Consider the following 19,497-nt stretch of genomic DNA (forward strand, 5'->3'; position numbering starts at 1 on the left):
TTACTAGGGCTTCTACACCATTTTACTCCTGCTTGTTAGTTTTGTAAAGCTATCTCCCTTCCAGGATAGTCAGCAGCCTAACCCCTTCTTACTCTCCTCTCTATTCTCTCTCCCATCTTTATCTGGGTTTCCAGCTCTTCCTTTATTCCTTCCCTTTCAATCCCAAGTTCTTCACAGTGGGCCTGTATAATTCTGTACTGCCTACTAGAAGGCATCCCTCCTCATTGCCATTACTTTTCTCCACTCTTCTCTTGCTTCCTCTGCTTTCACTTGCACTCCCACTCTCTCATCCATTCTCTTGCCCACTTTGCCTATTAAATATTGTTCTCTTCTTACCCTGTTACAACTTACTCACCTCTGAAACCTATGCTCCACTGACTGATTGGCTCTCGATCCTCTCCTGGTGTCCTATTCCTAACTCTCCTACTGTGCCTCGTCCATATTGTGGCTCTGTCTTCTCTTCTCCTACTACACTATATTACTAAGTCTCCTACTGTGCCTCGTCCATATTGTGGCTCTGTCTTCTCTTCTCCTACTACACTATATTACTTACTTGTCATCTCCTCTCTAAATGTTTATCCCCTTCTATCTAGCGTGAAATACTATTCACACTATCCCTATCCTACATCGTTCACTCTCTACTATTGCATTTCCCCTTCCCTCCCCTTCACCTAGACTGCTCGACTTGTCGGGCTCCTTCCTCCCACATTGCAGAGTTACAGACTTTCCGGTCTGCTCCAGCTAGCAAGTATTCCTGTACCTCCTCCCTCCCTCTACTTCCGCCTGGAAGTGATAAATATTCCCTCCCCTTAGGGCCATTTTCAACTCCACTCGTCACGGCTCCTGCAGGTTCCTGACTGGGCATGCGCTCCTACTCTGAGTTATTCCACATTCAATGTAACTTACCTATACCACGGCTCTTCCCCCACTGTTTAAGACCAGTAATCTCCTTTATATACTGTCGTTTTGCTTTAGTGTATACTTTATCATGACTACTTTTTAAAGTGAATAATTTAGACTAGTGTTGTGAAGTAAGTACCGTGCGGTACTATTGTTTAGACGACTTGGTGTGTACGATCATTTAAAGTGTATAACGCCAGACTATTGCTGTAATAACGCATCGAAGGTACTACTGCTCAGACTACAGGTTCCGAGTTGTTTAGCTGTAAGCTCGAACGTAGTTTTCACTGTCCAGTAAGCCTTTTCATGAAGGAAGGTGTTGCCCTACTGGAACGTAGAATAAGGTACTCAGTCTTCGTTTACCTTACTTTAGCCTGACTATAATGCTCATGAACCTCTGTAGTCGCTCTTGAATATAGCGACAATACATTGCACACCCTGCTCTAATAACACTGTTACTGGAGCACTAGTATCTTAGTTTTGACTTATCGCAAAACTTTTGGATTTTGTTCAGGTTACTCCTGTTCCCCTGTTGTCGCTACTATATGTAGTGTGATTTTGCCCTGCACATTCTCTGATTGGATCGTTCTCTGACTCTTCGGCTCAGTTAACTATTCTGAACCCTCATGGCTGCTCATATTTAGCAGTTTAATCCAAGGTGATTAGAAGTTTTCACATAGGATTTTGTCCATTCTGGCTAAGTAATTTAAGTGGGTCTGCTGAGGCTATCCTCTGAAACTGTTTTATGCATAAAAATGTTGTTCGAGGCTACTAAATGAAAACGCCTGTACCTGAATTTAACAACCAACCAGTGCTGGTGTATAACACCGACTCCACGTGCCTGTGTTACCCTCACAAACACCTGGCTGGTCGCTGCAATACCCGCTCTAGGTTTTTACGATATACCTTGCTTACTGTGGGAATACTTGTTCTTAATACTGCTTGCATAGTCTTGTTGTTAAGAGCTATAACAGCTATTGAGTAATTTTGGTGTCTCCAGTGTTTTCACTATCTTCTGGCGACATTGCTCTCTCTTACATGGATGTATATAGCTTTCACTGTTAATCCTGAATATTTTTGTCTCTCCTAAATTGATTTGAATATCTCCTGGCGGCTTTGTTGTATTTTATATGGGTGTATTTAACTTCTACTGTTTTGTGATTGAGAAAGTTGGTCACTCATCTGCCATGTAGGCCTGCTGTGTTCATATGTGTTTTACCTATATTGATAGAGTTTATATTACCAGGATACTGTACTATTGTTTGCCTCACTGGCTGGTTTGTATTTATGTCTCATTATTTTACCTGCTCCTACTTGCTAGGCAATAAGGTGTTACTATTATTTTGTTACTAACTCTACTCATTCTCTACCTTCTACCTCTAGCTTTTGCCCTGTATTGCTCCCTTGGGACCCACCTGGGCGAATACATTTTTCTCAACTCCAGCTACCTACTCTTCCCACACTTTTGTGCAGGGAACATACTGCTCTGCTGCCTCAAGCCCCTTCTGTGATTGGAACTGAATCTCCCAGCGGACACTGAGAAAGTATGTGCATTTGCTGTTACTAGGGCTTCTACACCATTTTACTCCTGCTTGTTAGTTTTGTAAAGCTATCTCCCTTCCAGGATAGTCAGCAGCCTAACCCTTCTTACTCTCCCTCTCTATTCTCTCTCCCATCTTTATCTGGGTTTCCAGCTCTTCCTTTATTCCTTCCCTTTCAATCCCAAGTTCTTCACAGTGGGCCTGTATAATTCTGTACTGCCTACTAGAAGGCATCCCTCCTCATTGCCATTACTTTTCTCCACTCTTCTCTTGCTTCCTCTGCTTTCACTTGCACTCCCCACTCTCTCATCCTTCTCTTGCCCACTTTGCCTATTAAATATTGTTCTCTTCTTACCCTGTTACAACTTACTCACCTCTGAAACCTATGCTCCACTGACTGATTGGCTCTCGATCCTCTCCTGGTGTTCTATTCCTAACTCTCCTACTGTGCCTCGTCCATTTTGTGGCTCTGTCTTCTCTTCTCCTACTACACTATATTACTAAGTCTCCTACTGTGCCTCGTCCATATTGTGGCTCTGTCTTCTCTTCTCCTACTACACTATATTACTTACTTCTCATCTCCCTCTCTAAATGTTTATCCCTTCTATCTAGCGTGAAATACTATTCACACTATCCCTATCCTACATCGTTCACTCTCTACTATTGCATTTCCCTTCCTCCCCTTCCCTAGACTGCTCGACTTGTCGGCGCTCCTTCCTCCCACATTGCAGAGTTACAGACTTTCCGGTCTGCTCCAGCTAGCTAGTATTCCCTGTACCTCCTCCCTCCCTCTACTTCCGCCTGGAAGTGATAAATATTCCCTCCCTTAGGGCGCCATTTTCAACTCCACTGCTACGGCTGCTGCAAGTTCCTGACTGGGAGTGCGCTCCTACTGTGAGTTATTCCACATTCAATGTAACTTACCTATACCAGGGCTTTTCCTCACTGTTTAAGACCAGTAATCTCCTTTATATACTGTCGCTTTGCTTTAGTGTATACCTTATCATGTCTACTGTTTAATGTGAATAGCTTAGTCTATTGCTGTTTAGTAAGCACCGTGCGGTACTATTGTTTAGACTACTTGCTCTGTACTATCATTTAAAGTGTATAACGCCAGACTATTGCTGTAATAACGCATCGAAGGTACTACTGCTCAGACTACAGGTTCCGAGTTGTTTAGCTGTAAGCTCGAACGTAGTTTTCACTGTCCAGTAAGCCTTTTCATGAAGGAAGGTGTTGCCCTACTGGAACGTAGAATAAGGTACTCAGTCTTTTACCTTACTTTAGCCTGACTATAATGCTCATGAACCTCTGTAGTCGCTCTTGAATATAGCGACAATACATTGCACACCCTGCTCTAATAACACTGTTACTGGAGCACTAGTATCTTAGTTTTGACTTATCGCAAAACTTTTTGGATTTTGTTCAGGTTACTCCTGTTCCCCTGTTGTCGCTACTATATGTAGTGTGATTTTGCCCTGCACATTCTCTGATTGGATCGTTCTCTGACTCTTCGGCTCAGTTAACTATTCTGAACCCTCATGGCTGCTCATATTTAGCAGTTTAATCCAAGGTGATTAGAAGCTTTCACATAGGATTTTGTCCATTCTGGCTAAGTAATTTAAGTGGGTCTGCTGAGGCTATCCTCTGAAACTGTTTTATGCATTAAAATGTTGTTCGAGGCTACTAAATGAAAACGCCTGTACCTGAATTTAACAACCAACCAGTGCTGGTGTATAACGCCGACTCCACGTGCCTGTGTTACCCTCACAAACACCTGGCTGGTCGCTGCAATACCCGCTCTAGGTTTTACGATATACCTTGCTTACTGTGGGAATACTTGTTCTTAATACTGCTTGCATAGTCTTGTTGTTAAGAGCTATAACAGCTATTGAGTAATTTTGGTGTCTCCAGTGTTTTCACTATCTTCTGGCGACATTGCTCTCTCTTACATGGATGTATATAGCTTTCACTGTTAATCCTGAATATTTTGTCTCTCCTAAATTGATTTGAATATCTCCTGGCGGCTTTGTTGTATTTTATATGGGTGTATTTAACTTCTACTGTTTTGTGATTGAGAAAGTTGGTCACTCATCTGCCATGTAGGCCTGCTGTGTTCATATGTGTTTTACCTATATTGATAGAGTTTATATTACCAGGATACTGTACTATTGTTTGCCTCACTGGCTGGTTTGTATTTATGTCTCATTATTTTACCTGCTCCTACTTGCTAGGCAATAAGGTGTTACTATTATTTTGTTACTAACTCTACTCATTCTCTACCTTCTACCTCTAGCTTTTGCCCTGTATTGCTCCCTTGGGACCCACCTGGGCGAATACATTTTTCTCAACTCCAGCTACCTACTCTTCCCACACTTTTGTGCAGGGAACATACTGCTCTGCTGCCTCAAGCCCCTTCTGTGATTGGAACTGAATCTCCCAGCGGACACTGAGAAAGTATGTGCATTTGCTGTCACTAGGGCTTCTACACCATTTTACTCCTGCTTGTTAGTTTTGTAAAGCTATCTCCCTTCCAGGATAGTCAGCAGCCTAACCCCTTCTTACTCTCCCTCTCTATTCTCTCTCCCATCTTTATCTGGGTTTCCAGCTCTTCCTTTATTCCTTCCCTTTCAATCCCAAGTTCTTCACAGTGGGCCTGTATAATTCTGTACTGCCTACTAGAAGGCATCCCTCCTCATTGCCATTACTTTTCTCCACTCTTCTCTTGCTTCCTCTGCTTTCACTTGCACTCCCCACTCTCTCATCCATTCTCTTGCCCACTTTGCCTATTAAATATTGTTCTCTTCTTACCCTGTTACAACTTACTCACCTCTGAAACCTATGCTCCACTGACTGATTGGCTCTCGATCCTCTCCTGGTGTCCTATTCCTAACTCTCCTACTGTGCCTCGTCCATATTGTGGCTCTGTCTTCTCTTCTCCTACTACACTATATTACTAAGTCTCCTACTGTGCCTCGTCCATATTGTGGCTCTGTCTTCTCTTCTCCTACTACACTATATTACTTACTTCTCATCTCCCTCTCTAAATGTTTATCCCCTTCTATCTAGCGTGAAATACTATTCACACTATCCCTATCCTACATCGCTCACTCTCTACTATTGCATTTCCCTTCCCTCCCCTTCCCTAGACTGCTCGACTTGTCGGGCTCCTTCCTCCCACATTGCAGAGTTACAGACTTTCCGGTCTGCTCCAGCTAGCTAGTATTCCCTGTACCTCCTCCCTCCCTCTACTTCCGCCTGGAAGTGATAAATATTCCCTCCCTTAGGGCGCCATTTTCAACTCCACTCGTTACGGCTGCTGCAAGTTCCTGACTGGGAGTGCGCTCCTACTGTGAGTTATTCCACATTCAATGTAACTTACCTATACCAGGGCTTTTCCCTCACTGTTTAAGACCAGTAATCTCCTTTATATACTGTCGTTTTGCTTTAGTGTATACTTTATCATGACTACTGTTTAAAGTGAATAGCTTAGACTACTGCTGTTAAGTAAGTACCGTGCGGTACTATTGTTTAGACTACTTGCTCTGTACTATCATTTAAAGTGTATAACGTCAGACTATTGCTGTAATAACGTCGAAGGTACTACTGCTCAGACTACAGGTTCCGAGTTGTTTAGCTGTAAGCTCGACGTAGTTTTCACTGTCCAGTAAGCCTTTTCATGAAGGAAGGTGTTGCCCTACTGGAACGTAGAATAAGGTACTCAGTCTTCGTTTACCTTACTTTAGCCTGACTATAATGCTCATGAACCTCTGTAGTCGCTCTTGAATATAGCGACAATACATTGCACACCCTGCTCTAATAACACTGTTACTGGAGCACTAGTATCTTAGTTTTGACTTATCGCAAAACTTTTTGGATTTTGTTCAGGTTACTCCTGTTCCCCTGTTGTCGCTACTATATGTAGTGTGATTTTGCCCTGCACATTCTCTGATTGGATCGTTCTCTGACTCTTCGGCTCAGTTAACTATTCTGAACCCTCATGGCTGCTCATATTTAGCAGTTTAATCCAAGGTGATTAGAAGTTTTCACATAGGATTTTGTCCATTCTGGCTAAGTAATTTAAGTGGGTCTGCTGAGGCTATCCTCTGAAACTGTTTTATGCATTAAAATGTTGTTCGAGGCTACTAAATGAAAACGCCTGTACCTGAATTTAACAACCAACCAGTGCTGGTGTATAACGCCGACTCCACGTGCCTGTGTTACCCTCACAAACACCTGGCTGGTCGCTGCAATACCCGCTCTAGGTTTTACGATATACCTTGCTTACTGTGGGAATACTTGTTCTTAATACTGCTTGCATAGTCTTGTTGTTAAGAGCTATAACAGCTATTGAGTAATTTTGGTGTCTCCAGTGTTTTCACTATCTTCTGGCGACATTGCTCTCTCTTACATGGATGTATATAGCTTTCACTGTTAATCCTGAATATTTTGTCTCTCCTAAATTGATTTGAATATCTCCTGGCGGCTTTGTTGTATTTTATATGGGTGTATTTAACTTCTACTGTTTTGTGATTGAGAAAGTTGGTCACTCATCTGCCATGTAGGCCTGCTGTGTTCATATGTGTTTTACCTATATTGATAGAGTTTATATTACCAGGATACTGTACTATTGTTTGACTCACTGGCTGGTTTGTATTTATGTCTCATTATTTTACCTGCTCCTACTTGCTAGGCAATAAGGTGTTACTATTATTTTGTTACTAACTCTACTCATTCTCTACCTTCTACCTCTAGCTTTTGCCCTGTATTGCTCCCTTGGGACCCACCTGGGCGAATACATTTTCTCAACTCCAGCTACCTACTCTTCCCACACTTTTGTGCAGGGAACATACTGCTCTGCTGCCTCAAGCCCCTTCTGTGATTGGAACTGAATCTCCCAGCGGACACTGAGAAAGTATGTGCATTTGCTGTCACTAGGGCTTCTACACCATTTTACTCCTGCTTGTTAGTTTTGTAAAGCTATCTCCCTTCCAGGATAGTCAGCAGCCTAACCCCTTCTTACTCTCCCTCTCTATTCTCTCTCCCATCTTTATCTGGGTTTCCAGCTCTTCCTTTATTCCTTCCCTTTCAATCCCAAGTTCTTCACAGTGGGCCTGTATAATTCTGTACTGCCTACTAGAAGGCATCCCCTCCTCATTGCCATTACTTTTCTCCACTCTTCTCTTGCTTCCTCTGCTTTCACTTGCACTCCCCTCATCCATTCTCTTGCCCACTTTGCCTATTAAATATTGTTCTCTTCTTACCCTGTTACAACTTACTCACCTCTGAAACCTATGCTCCACTGACTGATTGGCTCTCGATCCTCTCCTGGTGTCCTATTCCTAACTCTCCTACTGTGCCTCGTCCATATTGTGGCTCTGTCTTCTCTTCTCCTACTACACTATATTACTAAGTCTCCTACTGTGCCTCGTCCATATTGTGGCTCTGTCTTCTCTTCTCCTACTACACTATATTACTTACTTCTCATCTCCCTCTCTAAATGTTTATCCCCTTCTATCTAGCGTGAAATACTATTCACACTATCCCTATCCTACATCGCTCACTCTCTACTATTGCATTTCCCTTCCCTCCCTTCCCTAGACTGCTCGACTTGTCGGGCCCTTCCTCCCACATTGCAGAGTTACAGACTTTCCGGTCTGCTCCAGCTAGCTAGTATTCCTGTACCTCCTCCCTCCCTCTACTTCCGCCTGGAAGTGATAAATATTCCCTCCCTTAGGGCGCCATTTTCGAACTCCACTCGCTACGGCTGCTGCAAGTTCCTGACTGGGAGTGCGCTCCCTACTGTGAGTTATTCCACATTCAATGTAACTTACCTATACCAGGGCTTTTCCCTCACTGTTTAAGACCAGTAATCTCCTTTATATACTGTCATTTTGCTTTAGTGTATACTTTATCATGACTACTGTTTAAAGTGAATAGCTTAGACTACTGCTGTTAAGTAAGTACCGTGGTACTATTGTTTAGACTACTTGCTCTGTACTATCATTTAAAGTGTATAACGTCAGACTATTGCTGTAATAACGTACCGAAAGGTACTACTGCTCAGACTACAGGTTCCGAGTTGTTTAGCTGTAAGCTCCGAACGTAGTTTTCACTGTCCAGTAAGCCTTTTCATGAAGGAAGGTGTTGCCCTACTGGAACGTAGAATAAGGTACTCAGTCTTTTACCTTACTTTTAGCCTGACTATAATGCTCATGAACCTCTGTAGTCGCTCTTGAATATAGCGACAATACATTGCACACCCTGCTCTAATAACACTGTTACTGGAGCACTAGTATCTTAGTTTTGACTTATCGCAAAACTTTTTGGATTTTGTTCAGGTTACTCCTGTTCCCCTGTTGTCGCTACTATATGTAGTGTGATTTTGCCCTGCACATTCTCTGATTGGATCGTTCTCTGACTCTTCGCTCAGTTAACTATTCTGAACCCTCATGGCTGCTCATATTTAGCAGTTTAATCCAAGGTGATTAGAAGTTTTCACATAGGATTTTGTCCATTCTGGCTAAGTAATTTAAGTGGGTCTGCTGAGGCTATCCTCTGAAACTGTTTTATGCATTAAAATGTTGTTCGAGGCTACTAAATGAAAACGCCTGTACCTGAATTTAACAACCAACCAGTGCTGGTGTATAACGCCGACTCCACGTGCCTGTGTTACCCTCACAAACACCTGGCTGGTCGCTGCAATACCCGCTCTAGGTTTTACGATATACCTTGCTTACTGTGGGAATACTTGTTCTTAATACTGCTTGCATAGTCTTGTTGTTAAGAGCTATAACAGCTATTGAGTAATTTTGGTGTCTCCAGTGTTTTCACTATCTTCTGGCGACATTGCTCTCTCTTACATGGATGTATATAGCTTTCACTGTTAATCCTGAATATTTTTGTCTCTCCTAAATTGATTTGAATATCTCCTGGCTTTGTTGTATTTTATATGGGTGTATTTAACTTCTACTGTTTTGTGATTGAGAAAGTTGGTCACCATCTGCCATGTAGGCCTGCTGTGTTCATATGTGTTTTACCTATATTGATAGAGTTTATATTACCAGGATACTGTACTATTGTTTGCCTCACTGGCTGGTTTGTATTTATGTCTCATTATTTTACCTGCTCCTACTTGCTAGGCAATAAGGTGTTACTATTATTTTGTTACTAACTCTACTCATTCTCTACCTTCTACCTCTAGCTTTTGCCCTGTATTGCTCCCTTGGGACCCACCTGGCTGAATACATTTTTCTCAACTCCAGCTACCTACTCTTCCCACACTTTTGTGCAGGGAACATACTGCTCTGCTGCCTCAAGCCCCTTCTGTGATTGGAACTGAATCTCCCAGCGGACACTGAGAAAGTATGTGCATTTGCTGTTACTAGGGCTTCTACACTATTTTACTCCTGCTTGTTAGTTTTGTAAAGCTATCTCCCTTCCAGGATAGTCAGCAGCCTAACCCCTTCTTACTCTCCCTCTCTATTCTCTCTCCCATCTTTATCTGGGTTTCCAGCTCTTCCTTTATTCCTTCCCTTTCAATCCCAAGTTCTTCACAGTGGGCCTGTATAATTCTGTACTGCCTACTAGAAGGCATCCCTCCTCATTGCCATTACTTTTCTCCACTCTTCTCTTGCTTCCTCTGCTTTCACTTGCACTCCCCACTCTCTCATCCATTCTCTTGCCCACTTTGCCTATTAAATATTGTTCTCTTCTTACCCTGTTACAACTTACTCACCTCTGAAACCTATGCTCCACTGACTGATTGGCTCTCGATCCTCTCCTGGTGTCCTATTCCTAACTCTCCTACTGTGCCTCGTCCATATTGTGGCTCTGTCTTCTCTTCTCCTACTACACTATATTACTAAGTCTCCTACTGTGCCTCGTCCATATTGTGGCTCTGTCTTCTCTTCTCCTACTACACTATATTACTTACTTCTCATCTCCCTCTCTAAATGTTTATCCCCTTCTATCTAGCGTGAAATACTATTCACACTATCCCTATCCTACATCGTTCACTCTCTACTATTGCATTTCCCCTTCCCTCCCCCTTCCCCTAGACTGCTCGACTTGTCGGGCGCTCCTTCCCTCCCACATTGCAGAGTTACAGACTTTCCGGTCTGCTCCAGCTAGCTAGTATTCCCTGTACCTCCTCCCTCCCTCTACTTCCGCCTGGAAGTGATAAATATTCCCTCTTCTTAGGGCGCCATTTTCGAACTCCACTCGTTACGGCTGCTGCAAGTTCCTGACTGGGAGTGCGCTCCTACTGTGAGTTATTCCACATTCAATGTAACTTACCTATACCAGGGCTTTTCCCTCACTGTTTAAGACCAGTAATCTCCTTTATATACTGTCATTTTGCTTTAGTGTATACTTTATCATGACTACTGTTTAAAGTGAATAGCTTAGACTACTGCTGTTAAGTAAGTACCGTGCGGTACTATTGTTTAGACTACTTGCTCTGTACTATCATTTAAAGTGTATAACGTCAGACTATTGCTGTAATAACGTACCGAAAGGTACTACTGCTCAGACTACAGGTTCCAAGTTGTTTAGCTGTAAGCTCCGAACGTAGTTTTCACTGTCCAGTAAGCCTTTTCATGAAGGAAGGTGTTGCCCTACTGGAACGTAGAATAAGGTACTCAGTCTTCGTTTACCTTACTTTAGCCTGACTATAATGCTCATGAACCTCTGTAGTCGCTCTTGAATATAGCGACAATACATTGCACACCCTGCTCTAATAACACTGTTACTGGAGCACTAGTATCTTAGTTTTGACTTATCGCAAAACTTTTGGATTTTGTTCAGGTTACTCCTGTTCCCTGTTGTCGCTACTATATGTAGTGTGATTTTGCCCTGCACATTCTCTGATTGGATCGTTCTCTGACTCTTCGGCTCAGTTAACTATTCTGAACCCTCATGGCTGCTCATATTTAGCAGTTTAATCCAAGGTGATTAGAAGTTTTCACATAGGATTTTGTCCATTCTGGCTAAGTAATTTAAGTGGGTCTGCTGAGGCTATCCTCTGAAACTGTTTTATGCATTAAAATGTTGTTCGAGGCTACTAAATGAAAACGCCTGTACCTGAATTTAACAACCAACCAGTGCTGGTGTATAACGCCGACTCCACGTGCCTGTGTTACCCTCACAAACACCTGGCTGGTCGCTGCAATACCCGCCTAGGTTTTCACGATATACCTTGCTTACTGTGGGAATACTTGTTCTTAATACTGCTTGCATAGTCTTGTTGTTAAGAGCTATAACAGCTATTGAGTAATTTTGGTGTCTCCAGTGTTTTCACTATCTTCTGGCGACATTGCTCTCTCTTACATGGATGTATATAGCTTTCACTGTTAATCCTGAATATTTTTGTCTCTCCTAAATTGATTTGAATATCTCCTGGCGGCTTTGTTGTATTTTATATGGGTGTATTTAACTTCTACTGTTTTGTGATTGAGAAAGTTGGTCACTCATCTGCCATGTAGGCCTGCTGTGTTCATATGTGTTTTACCTATATTGATAGAGTTTATATTACCAGGATACTGTACTATTGTTTGCCTCACTGGCTGGTTTGTATTTATGTCTCATTATTTTACCTGCTCCTACTTGCTAGGCAATAAGGTGTTACTATTATTTTGTTACTAACTCTACTCATTCTCTACCTTCTACCTCTAGCTTTTGCCCTGTATTGCTCCCTTGGGACCCACCTGGGCGAATACATTTTTCTCAACTCCAGCTACCTACTCTTCCCACACTTTTGTGCAGGGAACATACTGCTCTGCTGCCTCAAGCCCCTTCTGTGATTGGAACTGAATCTCCCAGCGGACACTGAGAAAGTATGTGCATTTGCTGTTACTAGGGCTTCTACACTATTTTACTCCTGCTTGTTAGTTTTGTAAAGCTATCTCCCTTCCAGGATAGTCAGCAGCCTAACCCCTTCTTACTCTCCCTCTCTATTCTCTCTCCCATCTTTATCTGGGTTTCCAGCTCTTCCTTTATTCCTTCCCTTTCAATCCCAAGTTCTTCACAGTGGGCCTGTATAATTCTGTACTGCCTACTAGAAGGCATCCCTCCTCATTGCCATTACTTTTCTCCACTCTTCTCTTGCTTCCTCTGCTTTCACTTGCACTCCCCACTCTCTCATCCATTCTCTTGCCCACTTTGCCTATTAAATATTGTTCTCTTCTTACCCTGTTACAACTTACTCACCTCTGAAACCTATGCTCCACTGACTGATTGGCTCTCGATCCTCTCCTGGTGTCCTATTCCTAACTCTCCTACTGTGCCTCGTCCATATTGTGGCTCTGTCTTCTCTTCTCCTACTACACTATATTACTAAGTCTCCTACTGTGCCTCGTCCATATTGTGGCTCTGTCTTCTCTTCTCCTACTACACTATATTACTTACTTCTCATCTCCCTCTCTAAATGTTTATCCCTTCTATCTAGCGTGAAATACTATTCACACTATCCCTATCCTACATCGCTCACTCTCTACTATTGCATTTCCTTCCTCCCCCTTCCCTAGACTGCTCGACTTGTCGGGCGCTCCTTCCCTCCTACATTGCAGAGTTACAGACTTTCCGGTCTGCTCCAGCTAGCTAGTATTCCTTGTACCTCCTCCCTCCCTCTACTTCCGCCTGGAAGTGATAAATATTCCCTCCCCTTAGGGCGCCATTTTCAACTCCACTGCTACGGCTGCTGCAAGTTCCTGACTGGGAGGCGCCCTACTGTGAGTTATTCCACATTCAATGTAACTTACCTATACCAGGGCTTTTCCTCACTGTTTAAGACCAGAAATCTCCTTTATATACTGTCGTTTTGCTTTAGTGTATACTTTATCATGACTACTGTTTAAAGTGAATAGCTTAGACTACTGCTGTTAAGTAAGTACCGTGCGGTACTATTGTTTAGACTACTTGCTCTGTACTATCATTTAAAGTGTATAACGTCAGACTATTGCTGTAATAACGTAACGCATCAAAGGTACTACTGCTCAGACTACAGGTTCCGAGTTGCTTAGCTGTAAGCTCCGAACGTAGTTTTCACTGTCCAGTAAGCCTTTTCATGAAGGAAGGTGTCGCCCTACTGGAACGTAGAATAAGGTACTCAGCCTTCGTTTACCTTACTTTAGCCTGACTATAATGCTCATGAACCTCTGTAGTCGCTCTTGAATATAGCGACAATACATTGCACACCCTGCTCTAATAACACTGTTACTGGAGCACTAGTATCTTAGTTTTGACTTATCGCAAAACTTTTGGATTTTGTTCAGGTTACTCCTGTTCCCCTGTTGTCGCTACTATATGTAGTGTGATTTTGCCCTGCACATTCTCTGATTGGATCGTTCTCTGACTCTTCGGCTCAGTTAACTATTCTGAACCCTCATGGCTGCTCATATTTAGCAGTTTAATCCAAGGTGATTAGAAGTTTTCACATAGGATTTTGTCCATTCTGGCTAAGTAATTTAAGTGGGTCTGCTGAGGCTATCCTCTGAAACTGTTTTATGCATTAAAATGTTGTTCGAGGCTACTAAATGAAAACGCCTGTACCTGAATTTAACAACCAACCAGTGCTGGTGTATAACGCCGACTCCACGTGCCTGTGTTACCCTCACAAACACCTGGCTGGTCGCTGCACCCGCCTAGGTTTTTACGATATACCTTGCTTACTGTGGGAATACTTGTTCTTAATACTGCTTGCATAGTCTTGTTGTTAAGAGCTATAACAGCTATTGAGTAATTTTGGTGTCTCCAGTGTTTTCACTATCTTCTGGCGACATTGCTCTCTCTTACATGGATGTATATAGCTTTCACTGTTAATCCTGAATATTTTTGTCTCTCCTAAATTGATTTGAATATCTCCTGGCTTTGTTGTATTTTATATGGGTGTATTTAACTTCTACTGTTTTGTGATTGAGAAAGTTGGTCACTCATCTGCCATGTAGGCCTGCTGTGTTCATATGTGTTTTACCTATATTGATAGAGTTTATATTACCAGGATACTGTACTATTGTTTGCCTCACTGGCTGGTTTGTATTTATGTCTCATTATTTTACCTGCTCCTACTTGCTAGGCAATAAGGTGTTACTATTATTTTGTTACTAACTCTACTCATTCTCTACCTTCTACCTCTAGCTTTTGCCCTGTATTGCTCCCTTGGGACCCACCTGGGCGAATACATTTTCTCAACTCCAGCTACCTACTCTTCCCACACTTTTGTGCAGGGAACATACTGCTCTGCTGCCTCAAGCCCCTTCTGTGATTGAACTGAATCTCCCAGCGGACACTGAGAAAGTATGTGCATTTGCTGTTACTAGGGCTTCTACACTATTTAACTCCTGCTTGTTAGTTTTGTAAAGCTATCTCCCTTCCAGGATAGTCAGCAGCCTAACCCCTTCTTACTCTCCCTCTCTATTCTCTCTCCCATCTTTATCTGGGTTTCCAGCTCTTCCTTTATTCCTTCCCTTTCAATCCCAAGTTCTTCACAGTGGGCCTGTATAATTCTGTACTGCCTACTAGAAAGAATGCCCTCCTCATTGCCATTACTTTTCTCCACTCTTCTCTTGCTTCCTCTGCTTTCACTTGCACTCCCCACTCTCTCATCCATTCTCTTGCCCACTTTGCCTATTAAATATTGTTCTCTTCTTACCCTGTTACAACTTACTCACCTCTGAAACCTATGCTCCACTGACTGATTGGCTCTCGATCCTCTCCTGGTGTCCTATTCCTAACTCTCCTACTGTGCCTCGTCCATATTGTGGCTCTGTCTTCTCTTCTCCTACTACACTATATTACTAAGTCTCCTACTGTGCCTCGTCCATATTGTGGCTCTGTCTTCTCTTCTCCTACTACACTATATTACTTACTTCTCATGTCCTCTCTAAATGTTTATCCCCTTCTATCTAGCGTGAAATACTATTCACACTATCCCTATCCTACATCGCTCACTCTCTACTATTGCATTTCCCTTCCTCCCCTTCCCTAGACTGCTCGACTTGTCGGGCGCCTTCCCTCCCACATTGCAGAGTTACAGACTTTCCGGTCTGCTCCAGCTAGCTAGTATTCCCTGTACCTCCTCCTCCCTCTACTTCCGCCTGGAAGTGATAAATATTCCTCCCCTTAGGGCCATTTTCAACTCCACTTACGGCTGCTGCAAGTTCCTGACTGGGAGTGCGCTCCTACTGTGAGTTAATCTACATTCAATGTAACTTACCAATACCAGGGCTTTTCCCTCACTGTTTAAGACCAGTAATCTCCTTTATATACTGTCATTTTGCTTTAGTGTATACTTTATCATGACTACTGTTTAAAGTGAATAGCTTAGACTACTGTTGTTAAGTAAGTACCGGCGGTACTATTGTTTAGACTACTTGCTCTGTACTATCATTTAAAGTGTATAACGCCAGACTATTGCTGTAATAACGCATCGAAGGTACTACTGCTCAGACTACAGGTTCCAAGTTGTTTAGCTGTAAGCTCCGAACGTAGTTTTCACTGTCCAGTAAGCCTTTTCATGAAGGAAGGTGTTGCCCTACTGGAACGTAGAATAAGGTACTCAGTCTTCGTTTACCTTACTTTAGCCTGACTATAATGCTCATGAACCTCTGTAGTCGCTCTTGAATATAGCGACAATACATTGCACACCCTGCTCTAATAACACTGTTACTGGAGCACTAGTATCTTAGTTTTGACTTATCGCAAAACTTTTTGGATTTTGTTCAGGTTACTCCTGTTCCCCTGTTGTCGCTACTATATGTAGTGTGATTTTGCCCTGCACATTCTCTGATTGGATCGTTCTCTGACTCTTCGGCTCAGTTAACTATTCTGAACCCTCATGGCTGCTCATATTTAGCAGTTTAATCCAAGGTGATTAGAAGTTTTCACATAGGATTTTGTCCATTCTGGCTAAGTAATTTAAGTGGGTCTGCTGAGGCTATCCTCTGAAACTGTTTTATGCATTAAAATGTTGTTCGAGGCTACTAAATGAAAACGCCTGTACCTGAATTTAACAACCAACCAGTGCTGGTGTATAACGCCGACTCCACGTGCCTGTGTTACCCTCACAAACACCTGGCTGGTCGCTGCAATACCCGCTCTAGGTTTTACGATATACCTTGCTTACTGTGGGAATACTTGTTCTTAATACTGCTTGCATAGTCTTGTTGTTAAGAGCTATAACAGCTATTGAGTAATTTTGGTGTCTCCAGTGTTTTCACTATCTTCTGGCGACATTGCTCTCTCTTACATGGATGTATATAGCTTTCACTGTTAATCCTGAATATTTTTGTCTCTCCTAAATTGATTTGAATATCTCCTGGCGGCTTTGTTGTATTTTATATGGGTGTATTTAACTTCTACTGTTTTGTGATTGAGAAAGTTGGTCACCATCTGCCATGTAGGCCTGCTGTGTTCATATGTGTTTTACCTATATTGATAGAGTTTATATTACCAGGATACTGTACTATTGTTTGCCTCACTGGCTGGTTTGTATTTATGTCTCATTATTTTACCTGCTCCTACTTGCTAGGCAATAAGGTGTTACTATTATTTTGTTACTAACTCTACTCATTCTCTACCTTCTACCCCTAGCTTTTGCCCTGTATTGCTCCCTTGGGACCCCCCTGGAATACATTTTTCTCAACTCCAGCTACCTACTCTTCCCACACTTTTGTGCAGGGAACATACTGCTCTGCTGCCTCAAGCCCCTTCTGTGATTGGAATTGAATCTCCCTGCTGACACTGAGAAAGTATGTGCATTTGCTGTTACTAGGGCTTCTACACCATTTTACTCCTGCTTGTTAGTTTTGTAAAGCTATCTCCTTCCAGGATAGTCAGCAGCCTAAGCCCTTCTTACTCTCCCTCTCTATTCTCTCTCCCATCTTTATCTGGGTTTCCAGCTCTTCCTTTATTCCTTCCCTTTCAATCCCAAGTTCTTCACAGTGGGCCTGTATAATTCTGTACTGCCTACTAGAAGGCATCCCCTCCTCATTGCCATTGCTTTTCTCCACTCTTCTCTTGCTTCCTCTGCTTTCACTTGCACTCCCCTCATCCATTCTCTTGCCCACTTTGCCTATTAAATATTGTTCTCTTCTTACCCTGTTACAACTTACTCACCTCTGAAACCTATGCTCCACTGACTGATTGGCTCTCGATCCTCTCCTGGTGTCTTCCCCCTCCCTTGGGCTCACTCCGCTCCCCTACCCTGCCCCCAAATCCCACCCGCCCCTAGTGCCTCTAGCTATATCCCTCTTGTTACCACTCCCACTTCCTCCCTACACCAATCACACACAACCCCCTAAACACACCCCCTATCAGCCTATCATCCAATTGTAACCACACCTACAGCTAACCTATAATATTACACTTCATTTCTAACACTCACCCCTAGCACTACTCCTACTGCTTTTACTCCACTCTACACTGCAATACTCTCTTTATCCACTACACAATAAACATACAACATAGATAACACAACCATAACACTTAACGCCAAGTTACTTACAGTCATGCCTTTAAATCCCCCATCCATCTCTATTTTACTATTACTATCTATTAAACTATCATATCTTTATTACCTTACCCAACCTCCTACTTCTTTCCATTCACAACTGTATCATACAACCTACCACCTAAACTCCCCTCACTCACCCTTTCACTCTCCTATTTCTCCCCACCTATACCCAATAACACAACTTCTAACATTCTCTTTCAAAGTTTTCCTCTCTAAGGAACCCTATCCCCATAGTACCTAATGACCCTCTGATCACCAGTACAGATCCTAATCATTTCTTTTTACTCTACTCAATCACCTTTTTAACCCAATCTTTCATCTCATCACCAGCCTTTTATCTGGTGACATCCATCCCAACCCTGGCCCCTCCACCTCTTCCTCCTCACACAGGCCAATATATTTTACTTCTCTAAACTCACAAAGTATTGTCAACAAAGTCCCTACCCTCCATGCATGGCTCATGTATAACAAACCTGACATACTTTCTATTTCAGAAACATGGTTAAAACCATCTATAAAAGATTCTGAAATTACTCCACCTAGCTACTCAATCTTTCGAAAAAGACAGGACCCAGAAAAAGGTGGAGTTGCTCTCCTATATTCTTCTTCCTTGCTAGTTACCCCCTATGATAAACCTACTCCTAAATTTAATAATGCTGAAGTACTCCTCACTCTCCTACAAGTCAACAAGCACAAATACATCTGTTTAGCATCCCTTTACATTCCCCAGGGATAATATTTCCACACTTGAAAACATCCTCTCATGGCTCTCTAACAATATCAGCAATGAAACCATAATCTTAGGGGACGTAAATATCAACTGGGCCTCCATCCAGTCTTCAAACAACCCTCTTAATATCAATCTATTTAAGTTTTCCCAACTAATCAATACTATTACACACCCATCACCAAACCCCTCTTGTGGCACCATCCTTGACTGGATTCTAGTGTCACATCCCCACTATTTCTCTGACAGTGGTACTCTTCCCGACCCTCTTAGTGATCACTTGCCAATTTTCACTGCCGTCTCCCTTGCATCTCTTACAAGACTCCATAATATCATCACTACCCGCAATGACAAAAATTTTAACCCATCAACCTTCATATATTCTCTAAAAGCAGTAAATTGGAACATTCTAAAGACACTACCTTTAGAAGACGCAGTTGCTCACTTTAACCATACCTTCTTAGAAATACTTGATTACCAAGCCCCTATAAGAACAAAAGAATAAAACAAACTCTGCCCCTGGTTAACCAAAACCACACTATCTACCATGCACCTTAGAAACAAAGCCTGAGACTCTATCTGAGACATAAGACCCCAGAACAACATATTGCTTACAAAACCCTTCGAAATAAAGTAAAAAAGCTCATAATCTCCGACAGACAAAAATACTTCTTTACACTCCAAAACAACAATAAAACTAACCCACAAAAATTCTGGAAGGGGATCTCCACTCTCCTAAACCCCAGCAAACCACACACCCCAACTCCAGACCCAAATAGCCCAGACCTAGATCTAGCTACACAGTTCAACTCATTTTT

The 19,497-nt window shown here is 42.5% G+C and overlaps 1 protein-coding gene across 1 annotated transcript in view; it reads right to left on the reverse strand.

The window, feature by feature from the left end:
* IL11RA (interleukin 11 receptor subunit alpha) overlaps positions 1–19,497 on the reverse strand; it is a gene marked incomplete in the record, with an annotated part of 3,068,236 nt that overhangs the window by 2,074,468 nt on the left and 974,271 nt on the right.

The sequence above is a fragment of the Protopterus annectens genome, chromosome 1.part1, assembly GCF_019279795.1.
Source record: "Protopterus annectens isolate FY-2018-M chromosome 1.part1, PAN1.0, whole genome shotgun sequence".
Lineage (NCBI taxonomy): Eukaryota > Metazoa > Chordata > Ceratodontiformes > Protopteridae > Protopterus > Protopterus annectens.